Here is a 17500-nt window from a genome sequence, read left to right as displayed (position 1 = left end):
TTGTAATATTTACCTGGTAGTGAGAACATTCGGCCCCAGTTTAGTGTGTTCAGGATTTGAGTTTCAATAGGCGTGTTGTAGTGGGCATGAATATTCATTATACCCCTCCGGTCTTTGTTCCGCCATGAAGTCGAATACGTTTCATTTTTACGCAAGTTTTGTTCACATTTTTAACCTGATACTTGTGTAGCCATTATTTACTCAACTGTAGTTTCCTTGGTTTTAAATGAAGAGGCTATTGACCCTTTCTGGTTGTGTAGCTACCGGCTCTTTACTTCATACTTGGCAACAATTCGATTGTATCACTGCTTGGTCAGGGCCAGATACTTGGCGATCTCTCTCTCTCTCTCTCTCTCTCTCTCTCTCTCTCTCTCTCTCTCTCTCTCTCTCTCTCTCTCTCTCTCTCTCTCGTGTTTTTTGCATATCTCAGAAATTGAGCTGTGCATTATATACATGAGACAGAAATTGAAAGTCCTTGTTGGCAAAGAAGACAAATAGTTATTTTCTTATGTGATGTGTTTAAAATTACTCGAATGCTCTGCGATCCACCTTCTGTAGAAGGTAGACAGAGAAGGTCAGGAACGCGTGTTTATTTCGTTCTTTGATTCTTACGAGAAGAGATCACGGCATTCATATCTTCCCAGTTTTAATATTTGGTTTGTGTTGGTGGATTATACCTCGCGGATATCTTACCTGGATTACAGGAATTTATCGCTGAAGAGATGAAAAAATTAAGTTTTTAAGATGTTACAGTTCAGAACTTTTGTGCTTACACTTTGATAAAAGTTTCATCGGTTATTCGTGATTTTTTTTTTGTAAGAAACTGCAAGCTTTCTGACACACATTTATATATATATATATATATATATATATATATATATATATATATATATATGTATATGTGTGTGTGTGTGTGTGTGTGTGTGTGTGTGTGTGTGTGTGTGTATGTATTTGTCAGCGTAGGTACCGTACTTCCTTGATCTCATAGTACAGTTTAGCGAAACTTTTTTCATTTTTGTAATAATTTCAGATAATTGCAGTATCCAACATCCCCCATGTATATTTCTCCTGTTGCTTAACATACTTGTACGCTACATTGACAGAGTTTCGTGGAATTCTCGATTGATAGCATGACGGAAGCAAATATAAGCTTCCTAATCATCCATCCTTTTTTGTAGAATCATCCCCAAAGTGCCTGATACACAGTTCTTGATAATATTAGGAAACCTCTATTTAGGCCTTTTTATTGGCTAAAATTCTCTCACTTTCCTCGTTTTCTTTCTCAAATAAAAGAATCAATTTTTTCCCTGCTTATAGGAATATAGGATAGGATTTTTTTGCTGACGTCATAGATAACACTGTCTGAATCCGTTGATTAACCTGATGCATTTGTCATGACATTCATGATAAGGTAACATGATAATAAAGACGTTTTCTTGGAAAAATAATCAGCTTCAAAATTTCTTTCTACGCCCACTTCCTATTTTTCCATTGTTAGTTTTAATAAGCGAATGAATTGCGTGATGTTGGTTTATTGTTTTTGTATTAACAGTAACGGCGAAAACTTTTAGTGGGTGGTGAATATTTGTTCTGTTATGTACGATAAAGTGTCACCGTTTTATATTCATTCCGATAGTCAGGCGTGAAGTGAATGCAAGCATAACATACTGGGGATCAACCAACAAACTTTCTGTTGCATTCGATGGGTGTGTCCGCTCTCCTTTCGGCTGTTCTAGTTGAAGGACTTTCACATTTTTGCTTAACCCCCCCTTCTCTCTCTCTCTCTCTCTCTCTCTCTCTCTCTCTCTCTCTCTCTCTCTCTCTCACACACACACACACACACACACACACACACACACACACACACACACACACACACACACACACACACACACACACATTTCACCATTTCACCTATTTCCTTTTTCCCCCTGAGTGTGGCGCCAGAAGGTATTAGGCTTCCAGTTCTTTTGGGATGATGAAGCACGTACCATCTTCTATTTAATTATAGTTGTTTACCACCACAGTCATTTCACGCCACGTACTTAATTCGCTGCCTTGGCCAACGTATGATTTTAGTATATATACACATTTTACCTACATATGCATTGGCTACACACACACACACACACACACACACACACACACACACACACACACACACACACACATATATATATATATACATTTGTGTGTATATATATACTATATATGTATATATATATAATATATATAATCTTCCATATCTTCGTGAATCAGTTATACTATATATATATATATATATATATATATATATATATATATAGATAGATAGATAGGTAGATAGATAGATAGATAGATAGATAGATTGATTCATGTGCCTCCTGTACTTGCAGTATTTTTTTACTCTGCATCTCTATAATTTTTGTAAAACACCTGTAAGCTTCATGCGATGCGTTTATTAATGACGGTTTTGCTCTTGTCAATATTTAACGTTAAGCTGCCACGTGGCTCATTCACACACACATATATATATATATATATGTTATATATATATATATATATATATATATATATATATATATATATATATTATATATATGTTATACATATATATATATATATATATATATATGTATATATTATTTGCTAAGTACCACAAGGGTAAATAAAACAAAAGCCATGAATCGAGTGCGCGTGTGCCTTATTTAGTTAAGAACACTGATTTTATGTATGTATGTATGTATATATATATATATATATATATATATATATATATATATATATATATATATATATATATATATATATATATATATATATATTTATATATATATATATATATATATATATATACATATATATACCTATATATATATATAAATATATAAAGAGGATTGATATTTGGTAGTAGAAATTCACATTATATATGAACATTCACGTAAAAAAAAAAATAGCTCCCGGGATGAGGAGGAAAAGTCTTAACTTTAATTATGGCGGAGAGTGAGCGCGCTGTTAACTATTGTTTTCGTCCGCACCTGAGTCTCGCACCTGTGCTTATGTCTTTAGGACCTAAGTAAATATGCTCCATAAAATCTATACACTTTGATCACTTCTTTTGAATCAAGTAAATATAGCTTATGCGTTCATTGGCTGGTATTCATATTCTTACTAGGACATTTCTATGTGAAACTGTACACTTTGATGTTAATTTCCAAAGCCGCTGAAAATAAAACGGCTTTTTGAATACTTTTTAACACCTGTCTGGTTGATAGCATTAACAAGGTAAGCGAGCTTTTCAGCACGTATGTAATTTCTAAGCATGACTGATTCACCAGCATAACGAATTGAACTGTTTTTCTGTACACATTTTTTAGTGTTCTATTTCTTTTTCAATGATTTTTCAGTTTGACGTAGATAACACTTGTATCAATTGACACATGACGGACATGGGATTTAATGTACACATCCTTTAATATTATTTGGAGAGTTCTTTGTTAGTGCTTTTATATATTAGTATTCTTTTTAAATGCCACGTAAAAAGTTTTCAAGCAAATTGGGAATGATTATCTTGAAAGTTATATCCAATTTGAACCAACAGTTGTTATTCACTTACACATTACCAAAGTACTCCAGACGCAGCATACAATCATCCTCCCATTCCTTGTACAGTATATGTTATCCATCCCTGATACAACCACTCTTTGTCCTTCCCAGTCCTGAACAACCTGCCTATCCACTTTGTTCATTCCTATTCCTTTGGTATCCAGTTTTCTCTCTTATAACATAAATTATTTTTTTCTCTGCTGTTCCACATCCACAAGCCTTCAAATCTCCAATATTATTTAACTTGAATTTTTTTTCAGCATATACGGTAAATGGTTACAAACCCAATGGATGAATTAAACCGTAGCCAAGTGGTGAGGAGGCCAAGTTTTTTTCCTTTTCTTTTTAACCTGCGGTAGTTTAAAGGCAGTCGTCCTTGGCTTTATGGTGGAGCCTTATAGAATACCATTTAGGTCGACATTTCCTCATATTAAGGGGTCCTCTACTATCCACTGGTCAACATTATGTATAGTCCATAATTATGAACTTTATTTAAGTAAAGTATAATTTTGAGGAAACCTTTTAGGTAATAAATAATTGAGGCATTTATTGCGAAATCTCAAATCACATATTTGTGAGTCTGCTTAGACAAGATGTCATGAATAAATACGCATATATATACATACATATAAATTTATAGATATATTATTATATTATATATATATGTATAATATATATATATGTACTGTATGTATGTATGTATATATATATATATATATATATATATATATATATATATATATATATATATATATATATATTTGTGTTTGTTTTTAGAATGCAAATGAGATGAAAAGGATAAAAGTAGCTGAGGTTGGAAGATAAGAAATGGAAAGAAATAAAAGAAGGTGGTACTCAGATATGCAAAGTGAAAAGGCGAACCAATTTTTTTTATATGGTTTGTCACATAGAGTAGAGAAAGTGTTGAACGGATAGGCAAAGTGGAGCCAAGTGGTGTGATGTGTTTGAGAATTTCGATACACTGTTGCAGCGGCTACTTTGTAAGTTTATGAAGCTGCCAGTATCTTGGAAGTCACAGACACTGCCACGTTCATTCTCAGACTACTGAAACAAACATAAACTCCTTTTTCAGAAAACTTCCACGGTGTATCGAAATCCTCAAACACATCACACCACTTGGCTCCATTTTGCCTATCCATTCAACACTTTCTCTACCCCATGTGACAAACAAACCATATTGAAAAAAACATGATTCGCCTTTTCACCTTGCGTATCTGAGTACCACCACCTTTTATTTCTTTCGATTTCTTATCTTCCCACCTCAGCTACTTTTATCCTTTTCATCTCATTTGCATTCTAAAAACACAAACGCAAATTATATATATTTATATATATATATATATATATATATATATATATATATATATATATAAATTTATATATATATATATATTATAAATTTATTATTAGTTTGTATAAGCAGAATCACAAATATGTGATTTATAAATATATATATAAATACATTACACACACACACACACAGAATCACAAATATGTGATTGAGATTTTATATATAAATATATATATATTATTAACTATATTATATATACACACACACACACACATATATATATATATATATATACACACATAAAAATGGGTGGATAAATATAGTACATACACACATACGCACACATAAGTTACTGGGTAGAGTGCGTATGTACAGTGATCCCATAGAAGCATCACACAGGCTACGAGTATCTGTTTCTTTCATCATCCATTGCATTTGAACAGACAAGCTGTTTAGGCGTCAGACCGCCTCTACCTCTTTCTGACATGATAACAGGCTGCTGATATAGAAAAATGACGACCTAATAAGATAAAAGCAAGACATACGGTATATTTCCTTATATAATACTATACCTTAATTCATCTTTGTGGCCTTGGATTTATCTGGGAGAGTGTAGGCTAGCCTTACAGTGATAAGCCTTACAGTTGTTGATTGCCATCAGAAAATGGGGTGGTGGGATTGTGTAGGGGTAGAGGAATGGGAGGGATTGTTGTTTACGATAAGATGAACGTGAAACATGTGGAATGAAGTAAGTATCTCAGTAATAATCTTTGGGTATTGATCTAATTTTCAAGTACTTCTGTTTCTTATCTCAGGGTTATGTCGTGTCAAGAGGGTTACAGACTCACTCTTCATGTGGCCTGTATGTTGGACGTTAGGTTAGTTAGATATGAAAAATATCGTTGTGTAAAGCTGATGGATACTGGTTGATATCTGTTATTTAGGTCAGGATATCTTAGACCTCACTCTGTGGTTTTATAGCAGGATGACAGGTTGTGATGTATACGTTATACAAATTATTCTCTCTCTCTCTCTCTCTCTCTCTCTCTCTCTCTCTCTCTCTCTCTCTCTCTCTCTCTCTCTCTCTCACACACACACACACACACACACACACACACACACACACACACACACACACACACACACACACACAGTAGGCGGGGAAGATTATTGTATTATGTTCCTTGGGAAGAGTAGTTTTCCGTAAAATACGTTACAGTGCTAGAACTACGGAGTCTACATGAAAAGGTCTTCGTTTCGAAGACTACAAGACCACAGTGATAGGTCTGTGGGCGATGTTAATAACCCCACCACAGAAGCAGTCGGCAAATTAGCTGCTCTAAACGCTGAACACATCAGCATTGTTACAGCCAATGTGAACACTTGTGGAAAAAAGTTTTAGTGTGACGAAGAATCAGTAAGATTTTAAATGGAGTAATTGTTCTGCCGGAGCAGCTGGCTGCCATGCAGACACCATTACAACTTTCTAATACTGAATATCTGTGGCTGCAGAATTGGGACATAATGAGTAATTCTAGTAATAAAACCAGTAAAGACACCGACAAGGTCTGAACAGCAACTATTTTGTTTACCTCACATGTCTCGTCATGTGTCTAGGCTAAACTTTTTGTGTTATGTGATGTTGAAAAAATAATCATATCTTGATGATGACTGTTTAAAATTGACAGATGTCTAGTTAATAAGCCTTCTTAAATTCAGGTAGCATTATTTCCAAAATATACGGCGCCGTGCACGTTTTCTCCTTCGAATACCATGACAGGATTAGCATAGGTACCCAAATACTTTCTGTCATTCACGTTTACTCCATCAAACAGTATAGTCTGCTGTTATCAGTATGCATATCGACAATTAAAAAAAGGATCCTCCATACTTGGGTTCTCACCGAAATCTAATGGATTGTTTCCTGAAACGTAATGAATCTTTCCACTAAATTTCACTAAAATTAATCATTAGCTTTAAGAAAATACTTTTTGAATAACAGACTGACAAGCCAAACGATTAACAATCATTTTGGCGCAGGTAAAGTTGATATTCGAGATCTTTTAGATGCAGTTACGAACACCCTTTCAGAACGCTCATTTCAGAGTGCATAGACAAAAACTGATGCACATGAAGATTTGAAAGTCAGTGTTTTATTTAACAAGTGTTTGAAATGGCCTGTTGTCCCGCCTTACTGGTTGATGTGGTCAGTGTGGTAACAAAGCTGTAATAAAAGTTGGTATGTGGACTTGACCAATCCACATATGAGTGTTATATAAACTCATGGAAACGCATATCATATAAATATACATATGGAAACAAAATTTAGGTATCGGGCTAAAATACAGTACGACCTAACACAGTTACCAAATCTGCATTTGTAAGGCCATCTTAATACACTCAAACTGGAGACTTCGTATTGTATATAATGAAGATCAAAGGTCAATATTACTACAACTTGAAACAGTGAACAAATATAACTTCGAATACAAAATAAAGCAACTGTTTTATCTGTAGCTTATGTACACACCTTAAAAAATACGGTAGTGTAAGAGAGGGTCGAGCCGCCAAATCTCGATCATGTGGACCTTACCTGCCTTTCAGAAAATACAGCCAGGTATCCTCATTCCCCATGCTTATAGATGGGCCAGCAGTAGGAAAGGATTTGGCGACAGGTTGCACGACGTCAAGAGTAAATGTTAAAGTCTGTTTCGCAGAAACTCTGTTATTTGAAAGCTTATATGACGAGTTAGCGTCTGGGAGCCAAATTTATGTCTGTGTATTAGACAGATTTGGAAGATAGTATTGTAGGGAAGGACTCGGAACACGCAGTAAATCTCCAGAATTTCCCTTAGGTAAATAGAAAGGAAACGGCAGTTCTGCGCCGTCATACGGTGACCAAATTGCACAGTCAGCCAACTGTGACTCATGTAAACAGCAAACCGACGAGGGAGTTATCTTTTAAACTATCTCCATTGTTCCCTGTTAGAGTAAGCATATCCACTCCTCTAATTACTAGAACTCGCCTTGCGTGTGCTCATTATTTTGTTTGTCTGGAAGTTTATGTACACTCACGAGTACCACAAATAACAAAGGACGTAAATGATGGCGTAAATCTATGTCTGGAGTAGGAGTTGCTGCAGTAGTACAACTCTTCATCAAGTAACGCTTTTATTTTCGCGTCATAGTTTTCAGAAAATAACAGCATATGATTATGGCATTCCTGTGAAAAAGGGTGAAATTCCTGAAGTTAGAGAATGCATTATTATACTGTGCTGGTGCAAACCTTTAGCGAAGTACAGATGCTTCTGGTCTACCAGTGAAAGTTAGACCTATAACACAGGGGTCTGATAATGCCGTTTGATAAGGTCTTTAATGGCTCCAGCGTCTGTTTCGCCTGCATTAAGTTTACAGTGCGTGACAATCTGACTCTCTAAGTTCTCAATTAAGTATTTGGTCACGAGTTATATTCGAAGTTCCACATCGTGTCTGTTCTGAATTAAAAATTCCCATGATGTACGTTCTGCATAATAATAATATGCTCTTAACCCGTACCTTTGCTTGACTTCTTAGGCATGTTCTTAGTAGGATGATTATTCGTTGTTATGAAAAACGTTTATCAGCCCATGGGCTAGGTGTGATGTATTCTCATTCTTTAAGACAACCGTATTAAATGTAGCTTATCCTTTCAACGAGTGATGCTATTGTACATTCATTTGTGCAGACTCTCTCTCTCTCTCTCTCTCTCTCTCTCTCTCTCTCTCTCTCTCTCTCTCTCTCTCTCTCTCTCTCTCTCTCTCTGATAGCTTGCCGACTGCAGCTGTTTAACTTTTCCCTGGTAAACCTGGGTCTAAAGATATCAGGCTACCTTCACCACATTGTATGGTGTGGGGAAATTTCCAAGTGACGCTTGGTCTCACGCTGCAAGAAGGACTTGCCGACATGAGTTTGTCTTCAGATTTCATGAATGTTTTTTTTTTTTTTTTCTTGCCTGTCATCTTTCTTTAGGAATGTTTTTTTTTTCTTGCCTGTCGTTTTTCTTTAAGTTAGGGTCAGAGTCTTCCCATTCGTATGATTTTTAATTGTAAGTGTTATGCTGATGAGGTACAGCTGCTTGCAGTTATAAATATTTGCATATGATATCTATTAGCCCAAGAGGTTTTCCTTTTTATTCGTTCATTTTAGTGTCACTGAATAGGCACGGTACGTTACTGATTTGTGAATGGGAGTGCTTTTCGTGTATTTATAAAATATATATATATATATATATATATATATATATATATATATATATATATATATATATATATATATACATATATATATATATATCTTCTTCTTTGTTTTAACGTGCTTTTTCCCATTTTTATATGGGGTAAGCATGATGCCTTCTTTTGAAGGACTTTGATTTGGCAGTGGGGTAGGCCGTAGCCTCGATCGGCTGCCCTGCCTAACATCGCTAAGACCCCGGTAACGAATGTGTACATGTATTGTACCACATCCCCAGCTCCCTTTCTCCCAGCAGCGAGGAGAACTGGGCGGTTAGGTCAACAGTTCGAGACACACACACACACACACACACACACACACACACACACACACACACACACACACACACACACACACACAGTATATATAAGACTTTTTGCTGATTGCATAAGCCATATATATATATATATATATATATATATATATATATATATATATATATATATATATATATATATATATATATTATATGGTATCAGTACAGTCTCTGTATAATTTAAAAAATACATTACAAAAGCCATTTATGAGATATCTCAATCAGATGTGTTCAATGTACTCAGCAGTTATCAAAGTTTTAAATCACATTGCATTTGTGTATTCCAGGTACCCTGTTGATGGAAAGAGGTACTGTTAAATGAACCCATAAAAAATGGCTACCCCACAAGAAAAGGCACAACATGTGTCATGGTTTATTGAAACAAAATCAGATACGCAGACTCTACAAAACTACAGAACTTAGTATGGAAGGGATCCACCGTCATGTCAGTCAATTTGTGCACGTCACAAGAAATTTATCGAGACGGACAATGTTGGACCATGGGTAGAGTGGTGGACCAAGAACAGCTGAGGGAAACACTGATCGTGTAAGACAAGCCTTTGATTGTTCTCTTACAAAGTCTCCATCCGTCCTACTGCCAGACACACGGCTACCACGTTCAACAGTGCACATATTGTACGCTTACAAAGTGCATCTCACACATGCACCTGGGCCAAATCATAAACAAAGACGAAAAGAGTTTGCACTTAACATGCTGGAGCAAATTTCTGAGGACGAAACGTTTCTTAACAGAGTTTGTTTTAGTGATGGGGCAACCTTTCATGTTTCAGGGAAATTAACACACATAATATGAGAATCTGGGGATCAGAACATCCCCTTGTGACTAGAGAACTTCACTGAGATAGTCCAAGGGTGAATGTGTGGTGTTGGATCATGTGCAATAGAATCATTGGTACATTTTTCTTCAACGAGACATCAATTACTGCAGACGTTTACCTTGACCTTTTGACTGAATATGTGGCACCACAACTAAATGACCTTCAACCAACCATCATTTTCCAGCAAGATGGTGCACAACCACATTGGGGACTGCATGTTCATGAGTTCCTAAATCAAACATTTTCAGACTGGTAGATTGGAAGGGATGGCCCAATTCCCCGGCCATTTCATTCACCAGATATCACTCCCCAGGACTTCTTTCTTTAATGATATCGCATCGAACAAAGATATGGGACATCACTGATCTCAAATAAAAGATTACTGATGCCATTGCCACCATTGATGAGGCTGTGCTACAGCGAACACGGCAAGAAATCGAGTCACGTCCAGATGTGCTTTGTGCAACTAATGTGCCCATACAGAGGTGTATTAAATGAGGCAAAAAAAAAATTTAATATATACTCATTTTGTAATAATTTCCACATATTTGTCTGTTCATTTGCTTTTACAATATATTTTTTTAAATTGTAAAGAGACTTTATGGACACTCAACTAGCCTAGCCGCTATCTCATTAAACACCACTATCTGAGCAAATTATCTTCTAATTTACATGATTATCTCTGCTCTGGCAATCATAATAAACCAAAACCAACTCTACCATATCAAACAACTTATGTCAGTTTCTTATTGACAGTTAAACAAGATGAGAGTTTTTCTAAGATTATCCTCTCTAGGAGGACTACCTCCATTCTTAGGCTTTTTACCTAAACTAAGAGTTATTAAAGAACTTACCAGACAAACATCTATCCTATGAGTTAGAACCCTCGCAATAATAGCCCTAATTACCCTATTCTTCTACTCGAATTAGAATCACATCTCTCATTTTAAAATTACCGAAGATATCAAAATTTAGGCCCACATATTTTTAGGTTTTTACTGTGACCTACTTACCATTCCTGGCTCAGGGATCCACTTCTAGGGTCTAGCTGATGGACAGGGGACTTTCCACAACAATTATAGTTTCTGACTGCAATTCCTAGGTCAGGTAGAAACTCATAAAGAAAAGTGGTTGGGGTGGAGGCCTTACTTCAACAAGGAACTGTTGCAGATAAACACTTGGGTTCACTTTAACTGGAATATATTTACATTAAACAATTAAATCAGAAGAATGAGGAAATGATAGACAGGTAAAACAAATTTCTGCCAAGTGATCAAATATGACATCAATTTTAAAATACTGAAGATCTAGGGGTTTAAACCTCTTGAAAGGGACACTGTAGATTTGCTTGCAGTGGCAAGGCCATGGCAAGGAGCACAAGACAAGCAGTTGTTTCCACAGCTAACAACACCATCTGCAATTGAGAACGCAAGTGGTTACATAGGGAAAAATAGCGATTTCAGGTGAATCAAGTGTTGCACATATGGTGCCAAGATAACTCGGCTCTTGTGCGAGATGCATACGTTAAAAGTTACACTTTACTAAGTAAGTCAGGTCTTTGTGAGAAATATGCACCTACGAAAAGAAAATGAAATTCAGTAAAAAAAAAAAAAAAAAAAAAAAAAAGTATACCTCAGTTTTACCAGACCACTGAGCTGATTAACAGCTCTCCTAGGGCTGGCCCGAAGGATTAGACTTATTTTACGTGGCTAAGAACCAATTGGTTACTCAGCAACGGGACCTACAGCTTATTGTGGAATCCGAACCACATTATAGCGAGAAATTAATTTCTATCACCAGAAATAAATTCCTTTAACTCTTCATCAGCCGGCCGGGGGAATTGAACTCCGGCCCATCGAGTGACAGTCCGAAGCTCTACCGACTCACCCAATGATGGGCTGAAATTCAGTTAAAGATCAAAAGATACCTGACTGTTGTAAGAACCTTGAATCAGGACTTTACCTTAGACAGAGCAATGGAGGGCCTCACCGAATTTCAACAGGAATGGAGGGATGAATTTACAGTGACTGCACTGGTAAGTGACTTTGGGGGGCCAAAGGTGGTCAGGAGCGATAGGCTTAAGAAGGAGCAAGCAAGGGGCAAATGTGTAGGGTCTGCTACCAAGAGGGTTTCTGAGAGCGAGGCTGCTGGCACCCTGCTTTTTATAACCTTGGCAGATTATTTTTCCTCTCCCCTTGGGGGTCAAGATGGCACTGCCAATATCTAGGGTAATGGAACTGTGCCAGGTGTGGCACTCATGTGGTGAAGGTCTAATGATCTTTTATTTTCAATTTAAAATGTACCATGCCTTTGTAGGCATGAAAAGGAAGTAAAAGGGCTCACAATTCAAGGATCTGACAATTTGCACTCTGCATTGGCAGAGTGGGAAGCAAAGTGAAAACGAGCCATGATAAGGCTGTACAAAGGGATTCATGAATGTGCAAGGTTGCCAAGAAAATATTAAATTCAGTGGTTGGAAAGAACAAGAAAAATTATCAAAGTGGTAAAAGGAAATATTACAAGAAGTTAAATCGCAGAGTTATAAGAAGAATAAACTTGGAAGAAATCTGGCATTCGCCTTTGGATAGAGGTGCCAAAGTTCTTTGTAAGATAAAGGTGAGGCATCAGTGAGAGGAGAACTCAACGGCTCTCTTTAGGCTACCTGGAGTCTTATATGCCCTTGACCCTTCTTCCGCGGACCTTTAGGTCAATGGTTTGACTTGGTGGGGGGACTAGGTGGAACCGAGGCCAAGGAAGACTTCAAAGTGCCACCTGTTCTGGCTTTTTTGACAGCTGAAGCAGGGCCATTCGTTACAAGCTCTACTACTAGTTGCAGTTCCATGAGTTCATCGGCAAGTTGAGATATGGCAGAATCCTTACTCATATTCGTGTCTACGGAGGACTGGGGAAGAGAGGAAGAGGTCATGGTGGGCTGAGAGGCTCGCAGGTCACAATGACCAGCTCAGGCATGGGTTGAGAGGCTGCACAGATGGGTGAGCTTCTACTTTGGTCAGGGGAATCCGGAGTGGACCCGAGTATGCTGTGTCTTGGCTCTCATACCAGTGCTGGTAGCAGTGCCAAGCCAGAGGAAGAGAGGTGATTTGGAACGGGATCCCTCGGGTGAAGATGTATAGCGTGCTCTGGCACTGGCAGCAAGGCAGGTCCATGCTCAGGAATTAATTTGGGAATTTTGTTGACGTCTGTGAGGGACGGAACGCAGCATTGTCCAGGACACTCAAGTGGCACTGGCAGAGATTTAGAGTCAAGTTTGGGATCTCCAGAAGGGAGATTCAGGGTGCGCCTTGGCACTGGCACTGGAATGAGATTAGGAAGTGGCTCGACATTTGGAACGAATGAAACGTGGCACCACTCAGGGCATGCAACTAGTACCGGCAGTGGTTGTGGTGTAAGGCAAATTTAGGACCTCCAGAAGGGAGATCTGTGGTATGCCGTGGTGTAAGGCAAATTTAGGACCTCCAGAAGGGAGATCTGTGGTGTGCCCGGGCACTGGCATTAGGACAGGGCCTGGCACAGGAATTTTATTTGTCAGGGGCTTGACATTCAAGACTGTCGGAGCCCGGCACTGTAGGGTTTCCAGAGAACGTAAGGGATCCTCGAGGGAACGTAATTAGATTGTTAAAAGGACTGTTCTGAAATGAACGTATCTAGGTTGCTCAAAGAACGTAAGGGCATGATTTTAGGTTTTTCGTAGAACGTAAGGTTCTCAAAGGAACGGATTTAGGTTGTTCTTAGAACGTAAGGTTCTTAAAGGAACAGATTTATGTTGTTCATAGAACTTAAGATTCTCAAAGGAATGGATTCAGGTTGTTCGTAGAACGTAAGGTTCTCAAAGGAACGGCTTTAGGCTGTTCATAGAATGTAAGGTTTTTAAAGGAATGGATTTAGGTTGTTCATAGAACATAAGGTTCTTAAGCGAATGAATTAGGGGGTTCATAGAACATGAGGTTCATAAGTGAACGATTTTACTTTGTTCGTGAACGTAAGGTTCTTAAGTGAACGTATTTATGATGCTGAGAAACACCTAGGGTTGGCACAGATGAGTTTAAAGCTTTGGAACTGGAGTTTTGGGGAACACACTTCCTTAACCGGGCATAGATAACTGAGCTTTTTGCAGTACAAGGTAACCAAATGCAATAACATGATGCTGTTAGGAGTCACAGCAGTGAGGTGAGGTGATTAAAACTCCCTAACACGATGAGTACAAACACTTAACTCTATCATGCACGAGCCAAATAGTTTGCCTAGGATCACGTGCTCTATGAGTTTTACTTTACTGTGAATTGTATCTGATTGGCACATGACCAGATACTACGCTCGGTAACGCCACTACACGAGGGTTGCGTGATCTTTGTTTTGACGGGGAAGTCACACACCTGGGTGATCACATTATGTTTGTTGTGATTTTCATGTGGAAAGTATGAAAAGAAACAAGTGATGTGGGAATTGTTTTCCTGGCTCGGTGACACAAGATTTATGAATTGGGAAATTGCTCACTTACTTGTAGTTATGGGCAGTCAGAAGGCAGCGAGGTTCTAGGTAGACATTGGCTCACATGGCTGCAAGTGAAAGGATTTTTTGTTGATGCAAAAATTTAAAATTTTAAACTGGGATTTCTTTCTGGATTAAACTTAGCACCTTTGCTACAACAAGCGACAGAGAGTGCTGTACTTCAGCAAAGCGAAAATTGCTGAACAGGCTATAATTCGTGGCTTGGATTTACTGTGTAGCCTAGCTAACTACTGGACAACAAATTTTCTGGAGCACATGGAGGAAATAAGCGCACTATTTCCTTTCTGTAACACTTGTATTCGCAGTTGACTGTCTAGCTAATCTTAGCAGTTAAGACATGCAGCCTATAAAAACCCTGTTCGCATGCACATGGCCTATTGTTTCCTAAGACTGTTCACAGTCACAGTTTTATTCACACCTTTGATAACCCAAAAACACTAACACTATACGTATTGCTGTGGAAACTTGTTTTCTTGTGCTTATTTGGGATTCACATTACCAAATTCGTTTCTGGTCTCGCATCCATCCTTAACGAAGCTACTAGCTGAGAGCTGCAAGTTGCAAGGCAATGATTGCAGGCTGCAATTCTGAGCATAGGTCTCCACTTTATTCCTGGCTCAGGGATCCACTTCTAGGGTCTAACTGATGAACAGAGGATGTACCACAACAATTATAGGTTTAGACTGCAATTGCTAGGTCAGGTAGAAACTAATTAAGGAAAATGGTTGGGCTGAAGGCCTTACTTCAACAAGGAACTGTTGCAGATGAATGCTTGGGTTCACTTTACCTGGAATATAATTGCATTAAACACTTAAATCAGAAGAATGGGGAAATGATAGGCAGGTAAAGCAAAGTTCTGCCAAGTGATCAAACATTACAGTAATTTTAAAATACTGAAGATCTAGTTGGGGGGCGGGGGTGAAGGTGGCCAGGAAGTATAAGCTCAAGAAGGAGCAAGCAAGGGGCAAGTGTGTAGGGTCTGCTACCAAGAGGGCTTCTGAGAGCAAGGCTGCTGGCTTTTTATGACCTTGGTGGATTATCTTTCCTCTCCTCTCAGATGGCTCTCAGAGAGCTGCTGGCTTCTGCCCTCGGGGTTCAAGATGGCGGCCCAGTCACGTGTGTCGTGACCTCCGTTTTCTGTGTTAAGGCCTCATGCCGGCCTTCCAATCATCTGGCAACCACATGTTCGATGGGTGCTATGGGTTACAACTTTTTGCCCGGGCTTTCATTCCAAAGCTGGTTTGTCCATGAGACAGGGTTTTTGTGTCCATTCGACTTCACCTGAAAGGAGTTTTTTCAAAGCAGTCACCAGGTCTAGGAAGGATTTAAGAGATTTACCAAAGGGGGAAGCATGGAGAGAATCAAGAAGGGGCTGGTCTTCTCATGCCCTCCCTCAGTTAGTTATCAGCATGAACAATGCTGTATTTTACATTACAAGACAATTTGGAGGGGAGTTGTCTTACTATGAGGTCTCCCTTGTTTCAGTATATATATATATATATATATATATATATATATATATATATATATATATATATATATATATATATATATATATATATATATATATATATATATATTATATATTATATACAGGGTGTTTTTGAAATTAGAGCCCCCCCTCTACAGCATAAACTAAAATTGATATGGACAAAAACAAAAGTAATCCAGAACAGTTATTTATTTAAGTTTCTCTCTGAGTATTTAATATTTTGTGTGGCCTCCATGTGCCTGTACCACAGCCTGCATTCTTGAGGGATATGATTTCAGCAAATCGCAAAAAAGCTGAGACTCAAACTCCATTTCCTTGAGCACTTCGGTCACCTCTCTTCGCAGGTCGTCGAGACTCAGTATACCATCATAGCTCACTGTGCGCGCTTCAACACGATCCTTTAAGATATTACCAATGTTTTCACACACATTAAGGTCAGGGGAGCTACCTGGAAATTCACTTGATGAGAAGAAATTGATACCACTGTTTCGAAGCAGCTCCTGTGTCTGAAGAGCCTTGAAACATGGTGCCTTATCATGCAAAAATGTGATTTCTTCAACAGATAACACATTTTCAGGATCTTTGAGGAAAGGAAATACTCCACCAGTAAGCACAGTTTTTCTGAAGTATTCGCCATTCCATGACTGTCCTTCTTCCTTGATGATCCACATTAACCATTTGGCTGTGAAACAGAGAAAACTTCCCAAACATTCAGGAAATTTCACAATTTGGCGATAGCGCACATCATCGCTGATATCATCCAACTTTGCAGCCCAAATTATATCATTTTTATGATTTGGCTTCCTGACTATGTAAATGAAGAATTCATTTGATGCGGCAACATAGAGAAAGTCGGCTTCATCCCAATCTTTAAGAAATGAACCAAAAAACCATGCACGGTTTTCTCCATGTTGCTGAGTGATGTTGGGCTTGCTGATAACATGGAATGGCTTGATACCAGCTTTTTTCAACTCACAATATACAGCACTATAACTTCTCTTCTCTCCCCTTTTTGTTTCTAGTTCAAGCGCCAATTTACGTAAAGACTTTCTTGGTCTACCCACTGCCTCAGCTATGATGTCTTTTGACTCCTGAGAAAGGACTGCAGGTCTTCCAAGATTCTCACTCTTTTGATGATGACAGTCATATGGATTTTT

General features: G+C 38.0%; 1 protein-coding gene and 1 long non-coding RNA gene across 10 annotated transcripts in view; one reads left to right on the top strand and one right to left on the bottom strand.

Moving 5' to 3' along the window:
* The window catches only part of LOC136851874 (aspartyl/asparaginyl beta-hydroxylase-like), a 164904-nt gene that overhangs the window by 33771 nt on the left and 113633 nt on the right, over nt 1-17500 (top strand). The window lies entirely within an intron of this gene.
* Nucleotides 11630-17500, bottom strand: part of LOC136851875 (uncharacterized) — a 20682-nt gene continuing 14811 nt past the window's right edge. The window contains exons 2-3 of the long non-coding RNA XR_010856985.1: nt 14841-14898; nt 11630-11735 (exon numbers count right to left, since the gene is read on the bottom strand). This is a non-coding gene — a long non-coding RNA (uncharacterized lncRNA). The remainder of the gene's footprint in view (nt 11736-14840; nt 14899-17500) is intronic.

This window comes from Macrobrachium rosenbergii, chromosome 24 (genome assembly GCF_040412425.1).
Source record: "Macrobrachium rosenbergii isolate ZJJX-2024 chromosome 24, ASM4041242v1, whole genome shotgun sequence".
Lineage (NCBI taxonomy): Eukaryota > Metazoa > Arthropoda > Malacostraca > Decapoda > Palaemonidae > Macrobrachium > Macrobrachium rosenbergii.
The sequence above is the reverse complement of the archived record's forward strand: the minus strand, read 5'-3'. Positions and strand labels throughout refer to the sequence as shown.